The 15,409-nt window shown below is 45.8% G+C and overlaps 1 protein-coding gene and 1 long non-coding RNA gene across 2 annotated transcripts in view; both read right to left on the reverse strand.

The window, feature by feature from the left end:
- The window catches only part of NAV2 (neuron navigator 2), a 732,958-nt gene that overhangs the window by 435,293 nt on the left and 282,256 nt on the right, over positions 1-15,409 (reverse strand). The gene's annotated exons all lie outside the window — the stretch shown is intronic.
- On the reverse strand, positions 5,021-15,209 carry LOC132661546 (uncharacterized). The gene is made up of 4 exons (XR_009602275.3): positions 15,112-15,209; positions 13,549-13,647; positions 5,476-5,607; positions 5,021-5,349 (listed from the first exon to the last, which is right to left on the reverse strand). It is a non-coding gene; the product is annotated as an uncharacterized LOC132661546 (long non-coding RNA).

Consider the following 15,409-nt stretch of genomic DNA (forward strand, 5'->3'; position numbering starts at 1 on the left):
GTAAAGCATATACAAGCTGTTGGTGAAACAAGAACAGAGCAAACGATGCCAAACAAGGCAGGTCGCAAGAACGAGATCAGAGACGCATAGTGAAGGGTGCTAACTGACCACCACCCTTTTTTATGATAGGCTTGCATGCAGCTTCAAAACACCTTGCAACCCAAGTTCCAGCCCCCCGTTCCCATTTGGAGTTGAGGCGCGAGATGTAACCTACTTGCCATCTTTAGACTAGATGGAGTCCCCAGATCTTGGCACAGCAAGGGCTTTGAGGACAGGAGTCAGGAGGGCTGGCCTAGCCGGGTAGGCTACACTAGGGTGGAGGGGGGCTGGAAGGACGCGCAGGGCTCCTCCATTATCTGCCCTGGCATTCCAAGGGGGCCGGATGAACCAGATTGTGGCTGGAAAGTGCTTAGGCCAGGCTGTCAGGGAAGACAGGGTGTCATTATTTATCCACACAAAGTGCTCCGCAGTTGTTATTTCTTTATTAATAATTTCCTGTGGGCTCAGAGGTGCCCACAGCCAAGGCATCTCCTCATTGGCTGCTTCCACCCCCTCCATGGCCCAGCTGCAGCTTCAAAGGCTGGGCCTTTCTTTGGGTGTGGAGGGATCAGGCAATTAGCACCCGCCTCCTCCCTTCTCTGCCCAGTGAGTCAGAGAGATGCTTGGTCAGCAGCCCCTTTCTGCTGGCCTGGCCCCTGAGGACTCCATACATCCTGAGTGTGGGGCTGTGGGCAGCATGGGGTGAGGAGCCACAGCATGGCTACAGCTGTCTCCTTAGAATGCCATGGAAGCGTGCACACTGTTCCCTCTCCGCAGAGCTCCCTGAGCAATGCAAAAGCGGGCACCTCATTCTATGGGCACTTACTGAGCCTACACTCTATAGAGTTCCAAGAGAGACACCAGGGACACAGCAATGAAGAGGAGAGGCCTGCGCCCTTCCTCTTGGAGCTCAGCAAGGCTGAGACTGCCCAGTGAGTTCAGGGTTAGGCAAGGAGGCAACACACTCAGACTTTGAGGGTTGAGACTTCCTGGAGGAGGTGAGGCCCAAGCAGACATATAGCACAGCAAGGGAGGTTACTGGTGGTAAATATGGAGGTGTGGGTGTATGGTATTCCAGACAGAGGGAGCATGCGTGTAAGCAAAAGCCAGACAAAGCGTGTGTGCACATCTAAGGGGCTGAGGTTCAGAGATACTGGGTCATCGAGTGCAACATGGGCATGATGAGGAGGAACTGGAGTCCCTAATCTACATGGGTGGGAGCTGAATCACATGGAACCTTGTGGCAAGCTGATAGCATTAGGACTTTTTCCTGAGTGTATCAGTGATGTGATCAGTGAATCACATCAGGGAAGTGATGTGATTAGATTAATATTTTAGAGGAACTTAAAATCTGGATGCCAAGTGGGATTCCATGTCTGACCCACTGGGCATCATCCAGGACAAGGGAGGAAGGAATCCCACCCACTGTGGGCCATCATGGGCAGCCCAAGTCCACTTGTGGGCACTTGACCTTAACAGGATGTTGAATGACCTAGAATTCACTAAAACAAAAAGAACAGGATGTGATAGGACCCTCTAACCAAGCTCCAAGCACTCAGCCAGGTTCATATAGACTCAAAAGGACAATAGAACAGATCAATAAAATCAGGAGCTGGTTGCTTGACAAGAAAAATTGATAAATCTTTAGTTAGACTCATCAAGAAAAACAGAGAGAGTACTTAAATAAATAAAATCAGAAATAAAGTAGGAAACATAACAACCAACACCACAAAAATATAAAGGATTATAAGAGAATATCATGAAAAATAATATGTCACCAAATGGAACAAACTAGAGGAATGGATAGCTTCCTAGAAATATATACGTTTCAAAACTGAATCAGGAAAAAATAGAAAATCTGGACAGACCAATCTGAACAGTAATGAAATTGAGTCAGTAATCAAAGAACTCCCAACAAAGAGAAGTCCAGGACCCAGACAGCTTCAAAGGTGACTTCTACCAAACATTTAAAGAGGAGTTAATATCTACTCTTCTCAAACTATTCCAAAAAATAGAAGAGGAAGGAAAGCTTCCAAATTCCTTCTACAAGGCCAGCATTACCCTGATACCAAAACCAGATAAAGACATTACAAAAAATAAACAAGCAAACAAACAAGGAAAAATTACAGGCCACTATCTCGGATGTATGTAGATGCAAATATCCTCAACAAAATATTAGCAAACCAAATCCAGCAATACATTAAAAAAATCATTCATCACAATCAAGTGGGATTTATTCTGGGGATGCAAGAGTGGTTCAGTATTCCCAAATCAATCAACATGATACATCACAAAAATAAGAGAAAGGATAAAAACCATATGATCATATTAATAGATACAGAAAAAGCCTTTGACAAAGTACAACATCCATTCATGATAAAATTCTCAGCAAAGTAGGTTTAGAGGGAAAATACCTCAATATAATAAAGTCCATATATGAGAAACTCATAGCCAACATCATACTCAATGGTAAAAATTGAGAGCTTTTTCCCCCTAAATTCAGGAAAGAGACAAAAATGTTCACTCTCACCACTTTTATTCAACATACTAGAAGTCCTTGCCACAGCAATCAGACAAGGAAAAGAAATAAAAGCCATCCAAATTGGTAAGACAAAAGTAAAACTTCCACTATTTGCAGATGAAATAATACTATATATAGAAAACTCTAAAAACTCCACCAAAAACCCCTACCAGAACTAAATGAATTCAGCAAAGTCACAGGATACAAAATTAACATACAGAAATCTGTTGTATTTCTATATGCTAATAATGAAGTAGCAGAAAGAAAAATTAAGAAAACAATTCAATTTACAAATGCACCAAAAAGAATAAAGTACTTAAGAATAAACTTAACCAAGGAGGTAAAAGACTCTGTACTCCAAAATCTATAAAACACTGATGAAAGAAATTGAAGGTGACACAAACAAATGGAAAGGAATTTCATGCTCATGGATTGGAGGAAATAATATTGTTAAAATGTCTATACTACCCAAAGAAATCTACAGATTTAATGCAATCCTTGTCAAAGTACCAACAATATTTTTCAAAGAACTAGAACAGATAATCCTAAAATTTGTTTGGAACCACAAAGGCCCTGAATAAACAAAGCAATCTCGAGAAAGAAGAACAAAGCTGGAAGTATTACAATCCCAGATTTAAAGACATACTATAAAGCTGTAGTAATGAAAACAGTATGGTACTGGCACAAAAGTAGGCACATAGATCAAAGAGCCCAGAAACAAACCCGTGTTTATATGTCAATTAATCTATAATAAAGGAGGCAAGAATATACAATGGGAAAAAGACAGTCACTTTGATGAATGGTGCTGGGAAAACTGGACAGCTACATGCAAAAGAATGAAAGTGGATCATTTTTGAACACCACACACAAAAATAAACTCAAAACGGATAAAACAAGACCTAAATGTGAGACCTCAAACCATAAAACCTCTAGAAGAAAGGCAATAATTTCTTTGACATTAGGTGTAGAAAAAATTTTCTAGATACATCTCCTCAGGCAAGAGAAATAAAAAACAAAATTACACTACGGGGACTACATCAAAATAAAAGCTTTTGCACAGTGAGGAAAACCATCATCAAAACAAAAAGGCAATCTACTGAATGGGAGAAGATATTTGCAAATCATGTATCTAATAAGGGGTTAATATCAAAATTACACAAAGAACTTATACAACTCAAGACCAAAACAATGAATAATCTGATTAAAAATGGGCAGAGGAAAAAAAAGAATGGTATGCAACCATAAAAAAATTACAATTATAAGGGGCACCTAGCTTGCTTAGTTGGTAGAGTATGTGACTCTTGATCTTGGGGTTGTGAGTTAGAGCCCCATGTTGGGCACAGAGCCTACTTAAAAAAATGCGCAGAGGACCTGAACAGACATTTTTCCAAAGAAGACTTACACAAGGCCAACAGACACATGAAAAGATGTTCTGCAACACTAATCATCAGGGAAGTGCCAATCAAAACCACAAGGAGATATCACTTTGCACCTGTCAGAAAGGCTAAAGTCAAAAACACAAGAAATAACAAGTTGTCGGAGAGGATGTGGAGAAAAGGGAACCCCCCTCATGTATTGTTGGTGGGAGTGGAAATTGGTACAGCCAATGTGGAAAACAGCATGGGGCTTCCTCAAAAATTAAGAATAGAATCACAATCTGATTCAGTAATTCCACTACTGGGTATTTACCCAGAGAAAACCAAAACACTCATTTGAAAAGATACACACACCCCAAACTTATTGCAGCATTGTTTACAATACGAAGATATGGAAGCAACTCAAGTCCATCCATACATAAATGGATAAAGATGTGATGTGTATGTATTCCACATAATGGACTATTACTCAACCATAAAAATGAAGGCGATCTCGCCATTTGAAACAACATGGATGGACGCAGAGGGTATAATGCCCAGTGAAATAGAAAAAAAAAAAAAAGAGGGGTGTTAAATGATCTGGAATTTCCTAAGAGAAACGGGAAGAGGGTAGGGCAGGACCCTCTAACCAAGCTCAAACCCCTCAGCCAGGTGCTTCTGGCTCAAAGCCCCTGCTCACAAGTACTGAACTACATCAGAGGCAGGATATCACCAGTGAAGGAAGAGGAGGAATGCTGTGAGCTGCCCAGCATTTAGTAGGTTCTATACAGGTAGCACTTATATAGAACATAGTGTGCCTCATGCACTGTGCTTTACATATACTAATTCATTCTAAAACTCAAGACTCTATGAAAGAGGTGCCATTGTTAGCCACATTTGACGGATGTTAACATTGAGGCCCAGAGAGGATAAGTAATTTGTCCAAGGCTATACAGCCAGCAAGTGGTAGAGCTGTTTCAAATGAATAGGTGAAGGAAGAGAGAAAGAGATGAGAAAGGTCACTGAGGGCTTAGGAATAGGCAAGCCAGGTGAAATGGAGCTGAGGAGAACCAAGGAGATGGCCGTGCACGTAGGCTCTGACATGTCTGGAGCCTGTGGGACACGGGCAGCGCTCTGGAGCCCACCTTGCAGATGTCTTGTGCCGTTCAATGGCCTTTCATACGGAATGGCCCGGTACAGCTCGGACACCAAGGGGCAGTTCAATACATCTTTAGCTGCCGGCTGCACCTCTCTGTGCTGCTGTTCTCCTGCATCGGCTGGAGCTGTCTGCCTCTCTGATTGCCGTGTGCGGTGGTCACTTGTCCATCTCTCCATTCGCCCACTTGTCCATCTGCTCGTCCTTCATTGTGCTGGCCCCGCAAGAGGACGGAGAGTAGAGGAAAACCCCAGTTTTCCTAACTGTCTCCCATAGGCCTGAAGCATAGATGGAATCACTTGATAAGAACGAATCGGGATGCTCTTCTCCATTGCAAATGTCCTGCCTCCCCAGAATCCTATTTAATACCCCAGCGGAGGGAGGCAGGGAGCCAGTGGTCTCACCTCTGATTCTGCGAGCAGATGAGTTGACAGGAAAGAGCCTGAATTCTGGGCAGCCACAGCTTGGGCACCCGGGCAAGGTGGCTCAGTGTCCCCTTCCCCAACTCAGCCTGGAAGCAGGGCTCAGTGAAAGGCCTAAATGAGGAGGGACAGAAAGAGGGGGATCTCACCCTAGACTGAAACGGTATGAGAGCATACCCACTCATTCCCAGAGTGCATACCGTACTCTCTGTCTTCCCTGTCTCATACCCCACTACTGGGTATGAGAGCTGCAGACACACTTCAAATCACTGGGCTGTAGAACCCAAGGTTGCTTTTTGAGGCAGTTGATGGAATAGCATTTCACGTCAGAAGGGCAGACCTTACTTATATTTGATCAAAAAAAAGTTCTCTTTGGTACATTTTAAAGTGTTTCCTTTCCTGCTCTGCCTGGTCAGATTCCCTCCTACCTCTGTCCTCTCTCCTCCCCAGAGGTGTCCTCTTGGATGCAGGAAGACAGGGAGAGAGGAGATGCTCGGTGGGTCTGGGGGTCTGGGCTGGGGGAACTGGGGAGGTTTTGGCTAAGATGGGCTCCAGGGGCACTGAGAGGGGTAAGGGCAATGGATGGGAGTGCCGAAAAATAAGCCAACAGACACCCTGAGATGCATCACAGTGGATTTTCAGTCTCTTTCACTGTGTTTGGGAAATACAAATAAAGGACTTGAGTTTTGTTCAAGTTCCTTTTGGCCTCTGAAATGTTCTTTTAACCATGACACTGCTCCAGGCCTGAAGCCCGTGGGTCACTGTTTTACAAACTGTGTTCTTTTAACTAATGTCATGGCAAAGAAATCTAAAAAACACACATTGATATTTGCCCGGTGAGTTCCCCGGTTCCTGAGACTAGGCACTGATTGGCCTCATTCAATCATTTATTCATCAATTCGCTCAACAAGCTCTTAAAAAGCACCCAGCAAATTCCTCCCCCAGCTCCCCCCCAGCTCCCCCAGCTCCCCCAGCCCCAGTCCTGGATCCTACAAGTCACCAATTGAGCTGCCTCCTCATTTTCACGCTCTTTCCCCACCTCCAGGTGCCCTCAAGGCATACCCACAGGTGTCCCAACTGGGGTCCTCAGGCTTGAAGACATTGTCAACCTTCCATCTGTGCCTCTAGTCAGATGTCATATCATAACTATTTGTTCACACGTCTGTCTTCCCTGTCTGACTTTGAGCATCTCAAGATCAAGGGCCATGTTGTACCGAGCCTTAAATCCCCAGGGCCCAGCACGGGATCTGGCAAGTATCCTGTGAATAAGTATCAGTGAATAATGGTAGAATTTCAGAATGTCTGTTTGGTCTCCTTCCATCAGCCAGCCAATCAGAACACGTCCTTCCTAGGTGCATACATGGCACTGGCTGTGAGGCCCAGGCAGTAAACATGGCGGATTGGGTCACTCTGCCCAAGAGCTAACAGCTTCTTGGGAGACTGACCGGCTTCTTCTAGTCTGAAGATGGGGGCCCTGTGGTGGGGTGGGAGCTAGACTGGGGAAGGGTTTCTGGAGGAAGTGACATTTGAATCAAGTGGAAATAGCTAGAATCATCAGTTTTCAACACTGGCTGCATATAAAAATAACCTGGAGACAGGGACTCACTCCCAGAAATTCTGATTCAGTTGGTCTAAGGTGAGGCCTGAACGTCATCTTTTTGAAAATTAATTAATTAATTATTTAACTTCCTTGTTGATTCTAATTTGAGAGGCCAGGGTAGAGCCTCATTAAGCTGTATAAAGGTGGATATGGAGGTAGCTGTGTGTAGTGAGCAAGAAGAGCCTTCCAGGCCCGCATGTGTGGAGGTCCTGAGCTAGAAAAGAGCACAGCATAGTCTAGGAACTCAAAGAAGCATAGGGAGGTGGAGGCAAAGACTGGGAGGGAGGCAGCATCTCAGCTCTATGCCTGCATCAGGACACCCCAAGTTCTACCAGCTACCTGGAAGGCTGCCAGCTACAGGGGAAAAGCAAACTTCCTAGGCTCCAGCCTCCCACGTGCGAGCTGTCACCTCCCTTGATGACAGCCATGCTCAGTGGTAGCTATCTTCTACTGCTTACAGGCTGCTGGAGGAGGCACTGTGACAAACACCTAGCCAGGTAGGGGCTGTGCCCTGTGATGGCATCAGGGTGACCATCGGTTTTTGCAAAGGCTTAAGGTGGCCTTTCTACACTATCCCAGATGCTGATGGAAGGGCACCTGGCTTCCGCTGTATGTGTTGGGCCCCAATCCAGACCACCTGAGTCAGTGGGGCTGGTCTCACTGGCTGGTGGGGCCAGTGAAAAAAGATATGAGATACTGGAAGCCAGCTCTACAGTGGGGAAAGCGCATGCTTTTAGAATCAGAGAGAACAAAGTTCAAATTCTAGCCCTGAGACTTTGCCATTTGAAGCTATACGGTTATGTAGCTTTGCAGAAAGAAGACCCAGTTTTATTTTATTTGCACAAGGAGGCTGACGGTACCTCATTTGTAGGCATGTGGAGGGTCCAATTCCGTAGATGGAAGACTGTCATAGTGATGATGGGATAATGGTGATGCTGCTGCTGCTGCTATTTCATTCTTTGAAATTACGTTGCAATTCATAATCATGGGATGACGAAATCTTCAATTATGCCCATAATTTATCATAAATACACTCACATACTATACTTTGGTTGATTAAAAAAGCTCTTTATAAGAACAGTGATGAGAACACTCTGCCAAATGTTTCATTGTTAAATTGATTTTGTCATGCCTTTCTGCTCTTCCCAGAGGGGATGATAAATACTTTTGATGGTGAGATGTTTGAGATAGATTTATCCTCAAATCTATATCTTAATGAATCAGAAATCAAGAGATAATAACAGTAAGGGCAATGGGGTATCGGTAATCTCTTAAGGCTTTTACATATATTGATTTTAATATGAGTGACAAGTTTTCCAGGTAAATATTAATATATCTTCATTTTACAAAAGGCCCAGTTCTTGGCTCATCAGCCGTGAGCAGGGGTGTCAGGAAGCCACCCCCTAGATCCTGCCCCACTTCCTTCCCAGCCTTGAAAAAGGCATCTGCTCCAGAGGCCCAAAGGGACTCCTGGGTAATGGTGAGCTGAAGAGAAAGAGGACCCCAGCTGGTCGTCTGCAGCCCAGGGAGCTCCAAGAGCCACAAGGTAGGAGCTGCTGTCCCTGGAGTGGATGCAAGCATGCCTCTGGTTTTCTTGGGGTTAAGTGCTCATTGTTGTTCTCTTGGTGCTGGTCTCCACAATGGCTTTCTCTTTGCTCAGTCCTTCAGCTCAGCCTCTCATGCCTGGGACTGCCTCTGCCCGACGAGCCCCCACAGGAAATACAGGTGGTAAGCTCTTTGGCTTTCAAGCCTCAGCGATGCATTCACAAGGATCTGAATTCCATTTCTGCTACTCACAAGCTATGTGGCTTCAGCAAGTTCCTTAACTTCTCTGAGTTCTAGGTATTTCTTGTGTGAGGGAGGGATAATCTATCCCCCATTTAACCGTTCTGAAATTTGAACGTGGGAATGGATATAAACATGTCTTGTACATTGCAGGCACACAGTAGGTGCTCAATAAATGTTCATCAATTCCTCCTTCTTTGGGCAGGTGGAGGCCAACATTCTCTTCCATGGCAACAGCTTCCTGGCATCTTGAAGTTCTTGGGATGTACTGGTTCAAACACAGGCAAACTAAAGCTCAAGAATTGAATGCTGTCTGGCTCTCAGTTTCTAATGAGATTCAGAGTTCTATAATTCACCCTTTTTTAAAGCTTGCCACATCTAAGGATGACAGACTCACTCTCCTCTGGGAGACTCACTTCTCTGGTTAACCCTGTCACCACCACATTGACTTGTGGTGGTAGGGGCGGGGGAGGGATGCTTCTCTAAATGGCTCTAAATTAAGGCTGGACTCACGAGCTCCTCATTTATGTCTTGCAGACCAGTCATGACCAGGATCGGACATGTAACATGACCACTACAGACTCTGAGATAGCAACAGGGAGACTCAGGCAGTGCTAGGAAACTGGCGAATCTGGTTTGGCTTCAGTTTGGAGTCCTCATAGCTGCCCCCATACTGTTACAGGAAATCCTTGGCACCTATCCAGCTGTGAGACGTGCACCCATGTGACAAGGAGTCAACTTTCTTCTCTCACCCAAAAGAGCCTTCAACTAAAACAGACTAGGCTGAAGAGAGAGGCCAGAGAAAGGAGTTGAGGGCCAGTAGAAGGCCCATCGTTCAAGTCCAGTCTCTTCTAATGACTAAAGTTGGGTTTTGCCTTTCCCTTTGAAGGGCAGCCTGGTCTCATTTCTGTACAGTCATGGCTTTGCCAGATGGGAGGGAAGGAAGCAGGTTTCATTTTATGCAACTGGCCAGATCAGCTGGCGATGGCTTGCTGGGGCTCTGTGCCGTGGGTACCGAAACTGCGTCCAAGCTCCACAGGAAGGCGTGCTGTCATTAATTTGTGATGTCTGCCACGGGTATGGGAGCGGGGAGTGGTAGCCACATGCCACACACTTGTCATCCCTGCCTCGTAGCAGAAAACGTGCGTATTATGAGTCCACGCCCCTAACCTCAAAGGTGTGTGGATGCGATTACACACAAAGCCTTCTCTTCTGCCGAGAACGTTGATGGAATCTGACATAGAAGAGGAGGCTGGGAACAAAGGGCTGGGGAGCCTAGAATTGTTCTCAATAACACAAGGAGAAAGTACAGGAGTCTTCATGCTCAGTTGGAAGGAAGGAGATGCGGCTGAGGACTGAGAATGGGAAGAAAAGAGAATCTGTTATGGGGCTGGTGTGAGGCTAGAGAGCTGTGTGGTAAAGCAGACAGTGAAAAATCCAAGCCAGTCAGAGTGGGAGGTTGGAGACCAGGGGAGCAGTTGGGGTGACAGGCTTAGAACCAGACTGCCTGAGTCTGACTCCTCAGCCCTGCTACTTCCAGGCTGTGTAATCTTGAACAAGTTTCTTATCCCTTCTAAGCCTCCGTTTTATTTGTAAAGTAGGCATAACAATATGTCTAATCCATAGGGTGATGGAGACCATCAAATCAGGTCATGTATATACAGTACTCACACAGTGCCTCCTATGATGATCAGCACCCCATAAACGTCAGCTTTTGTCATTTTTATTTATCACACACAGTGCCCATTATTCAATATGAAACTAACACATTTCTGAAATACGTACCCCTTCTTTGTCTCACCAGCAAATTTTTCATATGCTTTCGTAGGCTTGGTGTGAAAGGGACGGGGTTCCCAACCCGGAAATATGATGCAGAATCAACACGGGCATGTGGGAAGACGACCATTCAACTAAGGAGGCAACAGCGTGTGACGTGAGGCGACTGTGCCAATGGCTCTTTTACCAGGACCCCAGTCAGGAACTGACTGAAATTGAGGAGACCTTTGGTTTTCCTCTGGGTATGGAAGGTGGAGTTCAAGCTAATGGTGTCTGGCCCTGTGAATGGAGAGGGCTCCGGCTGGCATCGGGTTACACGTACACGAAATCAGGCAGTAATGCAGCCAGAGGAGGGCACACCAGGCTAGGGAAGGTCCAAAATGCATAGTCCGCTTGCCACTGGACTTCGGGTGTGAGTGTCTCAGGCATGGCTGATGCAGGGAGGTGCTGCTGTACGGAACCCTTGTGCCACAAAGGGAATCCCTGAGCCAATGGTACAGCGTCATCACCAGAACGTGACTACATGGAAAGGAGGCTCAAGGGCAGGACTGACCGGTGCCTCTGGGGTGCCAACTGCGCAGGGTCACACAACATCCCTGCAGCTACTTGGCACATGGTGGTTAGCAGGAAGGACAGACAGGGGCCATGAGGCTCACTTGGGGTCTGAAAGGTTGAAAGGCAGGTGGAAGGATAATCGCCACTCTTTCCCTGAGGACACAGGGATCTGTCTGATCCTACATGCAACAATGGATCTTACCAATCAGTTTCTATCAGACCATCCCACTGCCTGGCTCCTGGGGCCATCCTTGAAGTGTGGGTGGGAAACGAGGCCTCCTTGGGAAGGCTGCCTCTTTACTCTGAAATCCAGAGGGACTCTGACAACAGCAAGTACCCTTCTGGCGTGGGATCAGCTGCCAATCATAATATTGCTCTTAATCGCTTTGGACAACAACCTTCTGGTCTTTGATGGTAGGCAAACTAGAAATCTAACATCTATGCAATCATTTTTTTTTCTATTATCTTTGCAATGAACATGTTTTTTTAAAAATACACAGCAGAGGTTCCTTCCCTTCAGAAGTTTAAAAAATAATGATTTTTAAAATGCCAGAAACTATCATCGAGGCCAGAGGTAGGAGACATGTGTGCGGCTGCCGTGGCCCAGTCCTCATTCCCATACCTGTGGCAGACATTGCTAACCAAGCACAAAACTCTTCAACTACATTCCAGGCAGCCCTGGCAATCGATTGGGGTTTGACATGTAATTAAATGTGCTTTGCTCCGTGATCATCCCTCACGTGACAAACAGGAGAACAGGGTTCCAATCTGACCTTTGCCATTAATCAACTGTTTTCGTGTCCTTACCCATTATATGAGACAAATGTCACACACCCTATCTAACCACAAATTCTCATTTGAATCGGACGGATGAAATGAAATAACATGAAATTAACAATGGCATCTATTAAATACAAGTGGCGGACCTCTGCTCAACATTTTCACACTTGCTCTCTTATTTACTGTCACAATAACTGTCCATCCCAGGCATAATCGCCTCACTGCTTGGCACATAAGGACGCGGAGACACAGCACATCTAAGGACCTTGTGCCGAGTCATACAACTGGTAAGGGACAAAGCCAGGATCACAACCCAGGCCCACCTGGCCTTCAAACTCCTATTCTGCCACACCTTAGTTTCAAAAGCCTTCAGACAAGTTAAAAACACTGCACAAACAAAAGATACTCACTCCTCTTACTTTATAGGCTGTTTTGACTTCGAATCATGTCATCAAACCTAGCCTCAAGACCTACACTGCAACAACAGCCCCAGAGTAGAAGTAACCCAAGGGTTCATCAGTGGGTGAAGGGATACATAAAATGTGGTATATCCATGGGCTATACTGTGGGATATTATTCAGCCTTAAAAAGGAATGCAATTCTGACACCACACTACAATGTGGATGAACCTTGAAGACACTGTGCTAAATGAAACAGGCAGACAAGAACAAATATGGTATAATTCCACCTCTACGAAGTATCTTGAATAGTCAGATCAACAGAGGCAGAAAGTAGAATGGTGATTGCCAGGGGCTAGGAGTGGGGGTGGGGGAGTAGGAAGTTTATTGGTTAATGGGTCCGGTGTTAGTTTGGGAAGATAAAAAGTTTTGGAGATGGATGGTGGTGACGGGTTAACTTATCTTTTTAAAGTTCTATTTATTTGTTTCTGAGGGCAAGGGAGAGAGATAGCAGGAGAGAGGGAGAGAGAGAGAATCCCAAGCAGGCTCCTCCCTGTCAGCATGGAGCTCGATGCAGGGCTCGAACCCACGTTACCGTGAGAGCTTGACCTGAGCCAAAATCAAAAGCTGGAGGCGTAACTGACTGAGCCACCCAAGCACCCCTTACGTACATTTTACAATTTTAAAAGAAAAGACTGATACTGCGTAAAAGCTCCGTTTTCCCTCAGTTATCAGAGATTTGCACAGAAAATGGCTATTATTACCACCACCATAATCAGAAGGCAACTCTCCATTCTCTACTGGAGCCACGCCCCTTCACACTCATATCAGAACCGTGTAGCAGACATATACGGTTTAGAAATTATATTCAATATTGTCATTTTACATTTAGAAAGCAAGCAGGGTTACTGATCACTTTTGTAACATGCCCTGTCCAAATCTTCCAGGCTGGACATGGGTCCAGGAGGCTGAGAAACCCTGAGTCGAGGCGTCTGAGGCTGGAGGTAGCTGGGAATCTCCGGCTTCGGTTAGGATCTGCCATCCCCTCCCCCATGTGCTTGCCTTTCTCTCCTCCCCAGGGCCCTGCAGACCTCCAATTACTCCTGACATAGCCTAGTTGCACTGTCGCCCACTGTCCACTTGCTTTCTTCCAGACCCCACCTCTTGTTGCTGCCTGGATATCAGGTTCAAGAGCCTGTGAATCACAATGTCCAGGCCAGGAAGTGGTGAATGACCGTGGTGACTCACTCCATGCCACACCTGCAGAAGGACCAGACAACACAGGTGATGAGTTGCAGATGATGGCCCCACCTGCCAAAGTGGCCCACCCTGCTGGGCAGCCCCTGGGACGCAGCGAGCTGGCGAGGTCAGCATAAAGCAAGCCTGTTTGCTCCTGTCCTGTCCAACAGGGGTGTGTGTCTGGCCTTTGCTGTGCTGCCTAACCTGATATTTTCTGGGGCACCGGACCTGTGTTTATTTTGAACAGCTTCTCCTGCCAAACTCACGCAGGGGAAGGGAACACAAACACAGGGAAAGAGGGACGCCTGCGGTACTCACTCCAGAACATTTTCTTTCCAAACAAGACTTGTTTGCCTTGCAAGACTCAATCTCTTGATGGCAGACAGAAAAACTATCAATAGACTAATAATGATGACAATAATTCTTTTTTTCACATAGTTCTCGCTGTATTCGTGTATTATATCAAGCACATTATCCAAAATAACTCATTGAAACCTCACAACAACCCTGTGAAGGAAGAACTCTATCTTATTGATGGGGAAACGGAGGCCCTTGGGGGTTGAGTCACTTGAGTCACTAGCCACTGGGCTAGGAAGAGGGATGGTCTTGATTTGAACTCAGGGAGTCTGGTTCAGGCCTCTTGTCTTCAGTGTCTTAAGGAAACTGAGCTTTAGACCAGGGACACATCCTTGTTTCTACCCTCTCTCTCGCCTTAAAGGCCATATCAGTCCATCAGCTTGTTCTAATGATTCTGCCTCCTGAAATACATCTCAAATGTGTCCCCATCTAGTCCAGGCTGCCATCGTCTCTTGCCTGAATCCCTACCATATCCTCTTAAGAGATCTCCCTCCTTCTGCTCCGACACCCTCCCGCCAGTCTACTTTCCATACCCACACCAAAGGCATTCTTTCATTACGAGAAACCGAAACATGTCGCCAACCTGACCTAACTCCCACCCAAAACCCTTCTCTGATAGCTTCCCACTGCACCACACCCTTTCCCATGGTGCACAGGACACCATCTAGCCATATCTTGTGCTCTTTTTCTCCCTCGCCCACCACCCACTGCACCTGAGCTGGCCTCCAACATTTGCCAAGTTTCTTCCCAGCACCTGAACTTCACATGCATTCCTCTGTCTCCTGGGCCTTGCTGGCTTCTTTTCATCCCAGAGATCTCTGGTTTAAAGTCCAACCCCTTACAGTCGCCTTCCTTACCTCCTTATCCAACTAGATTCTCCTCTATTTCCTTCACGATGACACAACTTGAAAATGTATGCTTACATTTCTTCATTTCTCCTTTTTTTTAATCCCTCTTACCCACTGGACTATATAAGGTTCACAGGATCAGAGGCGTGTCTGTTAAAAGTCACTGATATAGTTTCATGGCCTAATTTCATGACAACAGAGCACTCTTGAACACTAGGTATGCATTTATAGAATGTTTTTACTGATTTCTGCCTCCCCTAGGGCCACTGGAGAGATGTACCTGGTTTTCTGACTCCACAACCTTCCTCTGGCCCCAACGGAGCACACTTGATTGTAAATGTCAGCTCAAGTCTAATCAGTGGTATTCTGGTACATCGGCTCTCTGGAAAAAAAAAATCCTTGATTTGTAGCACTTGCTGATTTCCATGGTGTAATCACTCCCACTGTAGCTGATTTTAAGCAACCAACATAATGCAGCGAATGCAGAGTTGGAAAGAACGAGTGCAATTAGCTCTTGTGAGACAATAAGAGCCCACATCTGCACGTTGCTGGGGTCATTGGTGCTAGAGCCCATCTGA

Source organism: Panthera onca, chromosome D1, assembly GCF_046562875.1.
Source record: "Panthera onca isolate mPanOnc1 chromosome D1, mPanOnc1 haplotype 2, whole genome shotgun sequence".
Lineage (NCBI taxonomy): Eukaryota > Metazoa > Chordata > Mammalia > Carnivora > Felidae > Panthera > Panthera onca.